We start from the raw sequence: 8,985 nt of genomic DNA on the forward strand, positions 1-8,985 counted from the left end.
AGTGGTATGATCCCAGTTATTCTCATTAGGGATAATAATCAACCATGGGATGTGTAAGGACAATCCTATAACCAAATGTGATAGGGAAACTGGCAATGCTTAAAATGGTCCACAAGGGTACTTATGAACCTACACTTTTTTGCTATTACTTCACCCTTGGTTGGCAGTCAAACCACATTGGTCCCAGCTATCTTGACACCACAGTGGGTGGCATCCTGCATATTGATGTCCAGTGCTATTGGGTGGCAGTGGTGCTATCCCACATCACAGTGGTGCTATGCCCTGCCCTAGTATCATCAAATACAGTAATAGCAATAAAGCATATTGATTGGCCGTATGTGGATTACTCTGGTCATTGTGATGAGAATGTTCATGGATGGAGCTTGCTCATTTTGCATCCCTGAGTGATTGATCTGGACCCAGACTGTATCCCATCTATATTGGTCTCTGTCATAGAATTTCTGGAGTGGCAGGAGACACAGGATATTTAGCTTAAAAAAAAACTCTGTTGCTTCTGTGACTGGATAGAGGGCAACAATTGCCAAATGACAGCTAGACTGGATTAAACAATGTGCAACCAAACACAGCTGCTCCCTGTCGTGCAAAAGGACTGTTAGTAATGCTTTCTCACTCTGGGGCTGCCCAATACTTTACTGCAAGGCAGTCATTCATAGTGAAAGTACAGTGATCTAGTGATCTAAACAACATATACTGATTAAATCATAACAGTCAGAGTTCCCTGCTTGCTCTATCCCAAAGTAGACCGTATCTCATCACTGCATCCTGCTTTTAAACCCTTCCAAATCCACTCATTTGCACCCATCACTGACTGACACTGGAAAAGGACAGAGACAGCAATGATTATTGAAATAGCCATACCATGGAACCACAGTGTTTTACATACAGAAAGACAAAAGTATAATGCATCAAAACATGAAAAGAAACTAAGTGATGTGCACTAAAGACACCTATATAGTTCAGTGAAAGGGAGCAAATGGATTAATAAAATGATTCCAAGCATACTTGAAGATGTTACCAATGCAGGTAAGACTGTATGACTACAGAAGGAGGCAATTCTTGGTATACTGTGGGTACACAGAAGAAGAATATTCTTGCTAAACATAGGCTAAAGCAAAAATGATTTCATGAACTTTAACTATGCCCAGACTTCTTGTCACAAATAAATAAAAACGGAGAAATGGGGGAAAAAGGGAAAATGTGAACCCATGATCTATGAGCTACAGACCTTCAGATGCTTCATTTTTACAACACAGAGCCACAACTGCCCAAGAACATCACACTAGCCAATGACAACTTTGCAAAAGCTTCTTATCATACTCCATCAAGATCCCTCTCTGCTTCCCTGCCCTCATTGTTATTATGATGATGTTGAAGGATGCACATAAGTTTCCTAAGTGACTTTGCTTTTATCCTGTAAGCCAAAGTATACTAAACTCTGATCCTTCCAACTGTCCTTCTCTCTAATAGGTCAGGAATGTAAACATATGTATAAAATCACCGTTTTTATCTACTGCCTTAATTTCATCTGGAAAGTGAATCCTAGTAGAGTCAGCCAATGGTATCACACCCCTAGATTTGAAAACAGTCTCCATGCCTTGATCCTTCGGTATTCACAGTGTTACTTGTGACTGTATAAGCAGGGTGTGGCCATTTCCAACTTGTGCCCCACAGTACTGTTATCCACCAAGGCCACTAGTCTGGCAGCTAAACAACTTATTGAGGTTTACGTATTCCTTCAGTTTCTCAAAATTTTGCTCTAATTTGATAGAGATGTTTTTCTCAGATAAACCATAACCAGATTGCTCAGTTCCAAAACAACTCTTAGGTGATTCTGGGAAGTATTTAGGATCACAACTTTCAGCTGCAAAACTCTTTAGCTTTGCCTATTTATGAAAAAAAAAATTCTGAACTTACAGTTTTCTGTATTAATCTATAGTAATCTGGTAAAACAAATCAAATGTAGAATGCAGTCTTGTTCACACAAGCATTTCTGCTGGACACAAACCTGTCATCATCTGAATAGCAATTCTTTAGCTGAACAAGACCCTTGATGGTCTTATTTCTACAGTGTCACCTTTCTTCACCCTTTCATTCAAAATTTGTATAACCCTGTTTTTTTCTGTCTTCAAAAAATATGAAATTTCACTCTTGTGGTATTAGCATTTCAGGAATACATATACTAAAATGTCTCAGACTTTCAGTGATTGCATGCAAAGTAGCAGAACTCATACCATATACATCCATCCATTTTGAATGAGCATCTATAAAACTAAAAATGCTTCTGTACATGCAATCTTTTTGACAGTTTCTCAAGTCATTTTCTTGGATGTAAAGTTGTGTTTAGTAAGGGTTTTGCATTCTTTCAAAAAAAATCCTAAACCTTCTAGATTTAGTTGTATATGCAGGAGCCATGTAGATATCCTCCTATTGTTCCTTTGTATATTACCTTTTCATTCTCATTTTCCAGTCTTTTCTGATCACTTCCGATTGATTCTTATAGTTATTATGCATTATGCCCTACTAATTATCCCTTTTAAAATTGCGGCTTCTGTTCTAGACTCAACTATAAAGTGAACCAGAGCTCATCTTTATTGTATCACTCCCCTATCCCTTTCTCATTGCCTACACTCTGTTAGCAATCCCTGGTTGGGAAGGCAGTCTCCATCCTGAAGTATAAACATCTGCTTGGACTCACCTTACTCTATGACTTTTCCCTTCCTAGTTATTTGCTCTTGATATGGAGTCATTTGCTAATTTTCTCCAATAAATTCAAGCTCACTCTTTCCTATTTTCTAAGCCCATACTTGAAGTCATCCATATTGGCAAAATCTCCAATGTTGGCCTAGTTTGCAAAATACGTTCTGTTAATTTGTATATACAACATTCCATATGTTGTTATAGCCTCCTTAAAGACCTGAATCCAAATTCTTACTCTCTCTCTATTTCAAACCCCCCTCCCCATTTCATCATTATTTCTTTCCACTTTGATTTGTAATGTTCTGCTTGCATTATGTATATGAGCCTTAACTGTGTAACACTACAGTATCCTTACAAATCCAGTAATCCTAAACCACCTTATTTTGTGGAAAGAAACATCTTATTCCACTTACCTCTCTTCCTCTAGTTCCCTCCCAAATAAATTCCTTGAATTCTTTATTAAATACGGTGCAAAACTTCTCCTCTGATATTAAATATGGTCCAAAGCTTCTCCCCTAACATGCCTGATCTGCATGTAGTATAAAGTAGACATTTTCACTGCTTGTATCTTACTATTCATATCCATAGACAAGAGCTTCCAACTTCTCAGTTTTATATTATCTTTTTAGTCTTTTTACCACATATCCTTAGCTACCAAAATCAAACAATTTTTAATCGAAACACCTAAAACTTCATCTTATCATGTCCCCATAAATATAATTTATTGCTATACATTTTCTTTGATCTTCATTTATTTTATATCCTGAAAATAAAACTCGAAACTGTCTCAAAATGTTCTACAACACTGAAATATTATTTTCTTATCTTAAGTATAAAATAAGAAACACCTAAAACTTCATCTTATCATGTCCCCATAAATATAATTTATTGCTATACATTTTCTTTGATCTTCATTTATTTTATATCCTGAAAATAAAACTCGAAACTGTCTCAAAATGTTCTACAACACTGAATTATTATTTTCTTATCTTAAGTATAAAATAAATGATATCTGCAAACAAGGCTAACCCCCCCCCCCCCCGAGTACCCTGCCAGTTATACCATTGAATTTCCGAGTCCCTTATATTTTTCTTTGTCAATGGCTCAAAGTATAAAGCAAATATAGGGGAATGTCAACACCCCTATGCAGTTCAACACAGCTCGTCAGGGAATATCTCTCCTGCCTTCATTCTTGCCTCTGACCATTCATATATCTTCCCAATTAAAACCCATTATTCTCTCAAGGAATGCAACTTCTGCCATTTCCCAGCTGACAGTCAAGGTTACTGACTCACCAACAACAGCAGGGTTTTCTTGCTCTGTGTGAAATCCTTTGATATACTGTCTTATGCTTGCTTTTCCCAGGTCATCTGGAATCAGCTACCTTTTCTGATTCAGAACTGTGGGAAAAGTCTTCTTCAAGGGGTATCTAAACCACCATTCATTCAAGAGAGTCTGTTTAAATCCAGATTGGGGCGTTTTTAATCTATACAATTTCAACCCTATTTAAATGTTCTTAGCTTATGCATTCTTTTTTATTTCTGTATTTAGTTATTTTGTTAATACAATGCTTAAGTAAAAACATCTTAATACTTACATAAATACAGGAATCTAAATTTAAAAATAGATTTGCCAGCCGATTGATCTTTTGCCAATGCCTACCTGCAGTATGGAACAAGTAACCTTTTTATACCCAACAAACCATGCTTGTGACTTTAGATCCATGATTAATATGCAGCTGCGTGTATAGAGAAATCCATGCCTGCTGCTTGTATAGAGAAATCCATGCCTGCAGTTTAACAGAAATTGCATTATATTTCTATGTCACACTTTAACTGCTACTAAGCAGTGCCATATGGATCTGTACCCGTTTCTGTTTGCTGTTATTCATTGTGGTTTAGGTCGCTGCTTGTTACATTTGTGATTTTAGTCACATCCTTGTCGTCTACAGCTCATTTTTTTATATATTATGTTCTAAATTTGGAAATTTTCTACCTGGGACTTTTCTGGAAATGGACTCTGTTCTACTGGATAACGCAACCATCAATTCTAACAGATAATTAATTTCTTTGGATCAGTGCTTGTAAATGACATCTCCATGTGGTGGATATCTTTAGGTAACTAGCACAAGTTATTTACTTTACACATACACACACACATATATATATATATATATATATATATATATATATATATATATATATATATATATATATATAATGTGTGTGTGTGTGTGTGTATGTATGTGTGCGCGTGTGTGAAAAATATTCACTGCCTATGTGTTTTAGGGACAAGATTATGGATTAGTAGTAGGCAGAATATTTATAGCATAGTAGCAGTGCAGAGGGGTTGGAAGAACTCTTGAGATCCTTGGTAAGTGAAAAAAAAAGTATGTTTGTGATAATGTCAGTGGAGAGAGAGAGAGACAGGCATTCTGCAATGATGACCGTTACTCAAAAGAGTTAGTCAATGAACTGGTGCAGTTACACGGGGACAGGTAATAGGTAGCTAGACCTTGAATAAGTAGGGTATGAATAGAATAAATGAATATACAGAGCAGGATTTAAGAGAGTAAGCTAGAGTGAAACCTTACAGCCTATTTGGTGCTGGTGGGGATATGCATTATTGTATGTAGTGCTAATGGCTTAAGAATACTAAAGCAGTCATCTCCACAGAAACACATCTGAATGCACAATGCATATGGCAAAACTTCAAAATGACATGTCTGTATTGCAATGAGGTGTCATGCAGTGCTCCCAATTTATCCTATATAGGGGTAAATCAGATGGGTGGTCCTACTGACACCATAGTATGTAACGGTCTTACTTATCATTTAGCAGTAAGTTCATAGGACCATGGGTAGTTATTAGGCTTGCAGTCACAGAGATTACTGGAGGAGCCAAACCCAGTTTCCCAATTGCCTCAGAGCACCATCTAGTCAAGTGACTTGCTCAGTGCCATACAGTAGAAAAATGGAGGCTAAGGGAGTCAAGCCCCAAATTACTGGAAGGAGCTCATTAACAAGTTATAGGATTAATCTTCTGTGCTAATAATGATGGTTAAATTACCATCATACAGCATTTGAGCAAACATACATAACATATGTAACAATCAGGTTAATCTGAGCTGTAGCCAAAACAATTCAGCCAGACTGAAATGGCAGTAACTTCTATACACTCTAAATGTGACAGAGTACAGTCACATGCAAGGTTAATATTGAAGACCTGCTTTTTTTTTCTTTTGTTCCTCATATCTGGGTTGAAGAGGTGCTCCTCCAGGAAACTGTGCAAAGTACAGCTCTTACAACATTCACTATAACTAGAAGAAAAACTAACACAATTATGTCAAGTGGCAAGCTGTGTGTGTGTGTGTGTGTGTTGTGTGTGTGTGTGTGTGTGTGTGTTGTGTGTGTGTGTTGAAAAACCAACACAAGCTATATGATCAATACATAAACACTAAATAATCAGGTCTACTGACCACACAAGCTGTACAGTCAGGAACTGGAGACCCAAAGCGGCTAAAAAACTCAATGCAGGACAGCAAGCTTGTAGGTACCACTGGGATTTTTAGTGAGCCTGTCTTGTAAACTAAATAGCATTGCTGGCCTTCTTTCTTCCCTTTTCCTGAAGAAAAAAATATCCTTATTTTTAAAAAGTCATGTGCAAAGAAAAGTGACATGAAAAAGTAGAAGTGCACAATGACATATTCATTTACTGCTACAAATTCTTCCTTCCTCCTAGTGATCAAAATCATGTATAAACCAGGAAGCTGGCTTTGGTAAAGGAAAGACAAAAAAAAACAAAACAAAAAACACACCGAGAAAGATGACAAAGGTAGATGGGAGTGTGCAGTGTGTTACTATTACGTAAGGTAAATGTGATCAGAGCTATGAGAGAGGTTTGTGTGTATTTAAAGGGGTATGTTTCTCAGAAGGCCGACAGGTGAATTAAGTCTTTTAAAATCATCATTTGTCTTGAAGACAACTAACTGAGCTTTCACACTGGCCTTAGAAGCACAGGTAGACTGGAGGAGGGTTAAAAATTCACCTGTATCTACAGTATGCAGGATTAGTGCTTTCTATCAACAACTATTTGGTTATGTCATGGCTGCTCAATGAATAAAATAAATTTCAGATGTACTGACACATGTATTTTATTATCTATCTTAGTCGTTAACTGGGTATAAGGGACTAGTCCAAGAACCCTTTTCAGCCATAACCCAATCCACTCAGTCCATAGGTAGAAAATAAAATTATTCTAATAAAAAAACACACACATATTATATATATATATATATATATATATATATATATATATATAGATATAGATATAGATACATATATATATATATACATATATTATTTGTCCTTTGATAAATCTATATATCTCTATGGTAAGCACATAGTGGGAAATCAGCCATTGGTAACTACAGAACACAATCTTCCCAGCCCCAGCTTCCCAAATATACAAATCCTAGAATGCTTTTAATGTTTAACTCTAGAATCATATACAGTAATACTACGATATTAGTCATCATCCAAATGCAGACATATATTAAAACCTGAATGACATCGTTGAAAGTAGCCTAATAATTAATGAAAGGAAAACTAAGCTCCTCATTTTCAAACAGTTTAATAACATGCAACAATGAAGATTTAATTCTACTGCCATAGAAACAGTAGTAGATACAGATACCCAAGGGATACTGTAGTTATTAAGATAACACTCAGAGAAGATGTTTACATCAATACTAAAATGTAAATAAAAAATTTGGTCTGTTTTTTTAAAATTAACAGACGCCATTCACCAACCATCAGATTTACCCTAGCACTTACACTTCTTATACCTAAGTTTTTTGTTATTAAATTCACGCCATTTGAAACACACACACATGCACGCACACACACAAAATGTTGGAATCAAAACCTCCAACTACCTTCTACAAAACAGCTACATTTGCTGCACGACGCCCATCAAACTCATGACAGCTCAGTACACACCAACCTAAAAAAGATGTATAAAAATCAATACGCAATGCTAGCCTTGCATATAAATTGCTACATAATGCCTAGCATTTAAAAACTCTGGTCAGCTAAATACTTACCACAATGTTCTGATAAAGGTCTTCTCCATAAACACATAACCAGTGGCAGTACTGGAGACAGTGTCCAGTATCTACCTATGCAACAAATACAACTCACTTCCTTCTGAGCTTAGCTCGGGTACTAATTCCAGTAAAATTTTGCAAATTCATCCCTCTGTCAATGAACACTGCTAGTCCTGCAGCATTACTTAGCATGCTAATAGTAGGTATCTTGCATTTAGAAGTAACCCAGTCTATATTAAATAATTCTTCTGATGATTGCTTAAATACAAATCAACTCTTCTTGCTTCCTTCTTTGCCTATTTGACTGACACATATTTCTGTCATCTTTGTCATGCTTATTTCCTGTCATCTTTGTCATGCTTATTTCCTGTATTTATCTTTCTTTTTCCATTCCTCAATCTTATAGTTTTTCTTTCATTCAAACACATTTACCTCATCTGGAATGAATTTTTGGTTCAAGCAGAACCTTGTGTACTACATCAAATATCTGTGTTACCTTATCGAACGATGAAATGACCGAACGCTCTTTCATCAATCCGATAAGGTCAAACCTCCTAAAAACGAAGACACTCACTGGTCTGCAAAAAAAAACAAAAAAAAAAAAAAAACAAAACAAAGTTTAAACACAAAATGAAGTGGGGGGCTGTGCCCCCAAACCTCCCTACTTAAATATACCAACGCCGAGATTGCATCATAGTGGAGGAAATGGCAAAGTCCCGATGACGGCCCACCAATTTTTTTTCCCCTGGGGGGGGGGGTCGATGGTCCACGTCTTCGCTCTTTAGGGGTTTCAACTTTGTCGGATCGATGACAGCATTCACTCTTTTCATCATTCGACCAAGTGATATGGACCCTATGTTATATATTGTTCTGTCATCTGCCCCAATTCCCCTCTGAAAATATGCATTGACTAGCAGGACTAATCCAGTTCAGAAAATGTACATAAATAAGTAAATAAATAAATCGATTTAATCAGGTCTATTGTGATATCACAGTTGTGTGAACTGCTTTATCAATTTTGCAGGTGGTTAGTTTTCTCTAAAGTTGTGAACCTGTGCAGTTAGTATAAAAGTAAAGTGGGTATGGGGGAACAAAGGTCTCCACATTGGGGGGTTGCTACAAGAAATGCACCTACATAAGGTATAGTGTTTATTTTTGGCA

The sequence above is a fragment of the Protopterus annectens genome, chromosome 2.part0, assembly GCF_019279795.1.
Source record: "Protopterus annectens isolate FY-2018-M chromosome 2.part0, PAN1.0, whole genome shotgun sequence".
Lineage (NCBI taxonomy): Eukaryota > Metazoa > Chordata > Ceratodontiformes > Protopteridae > Protopterus > Protopterus annectens.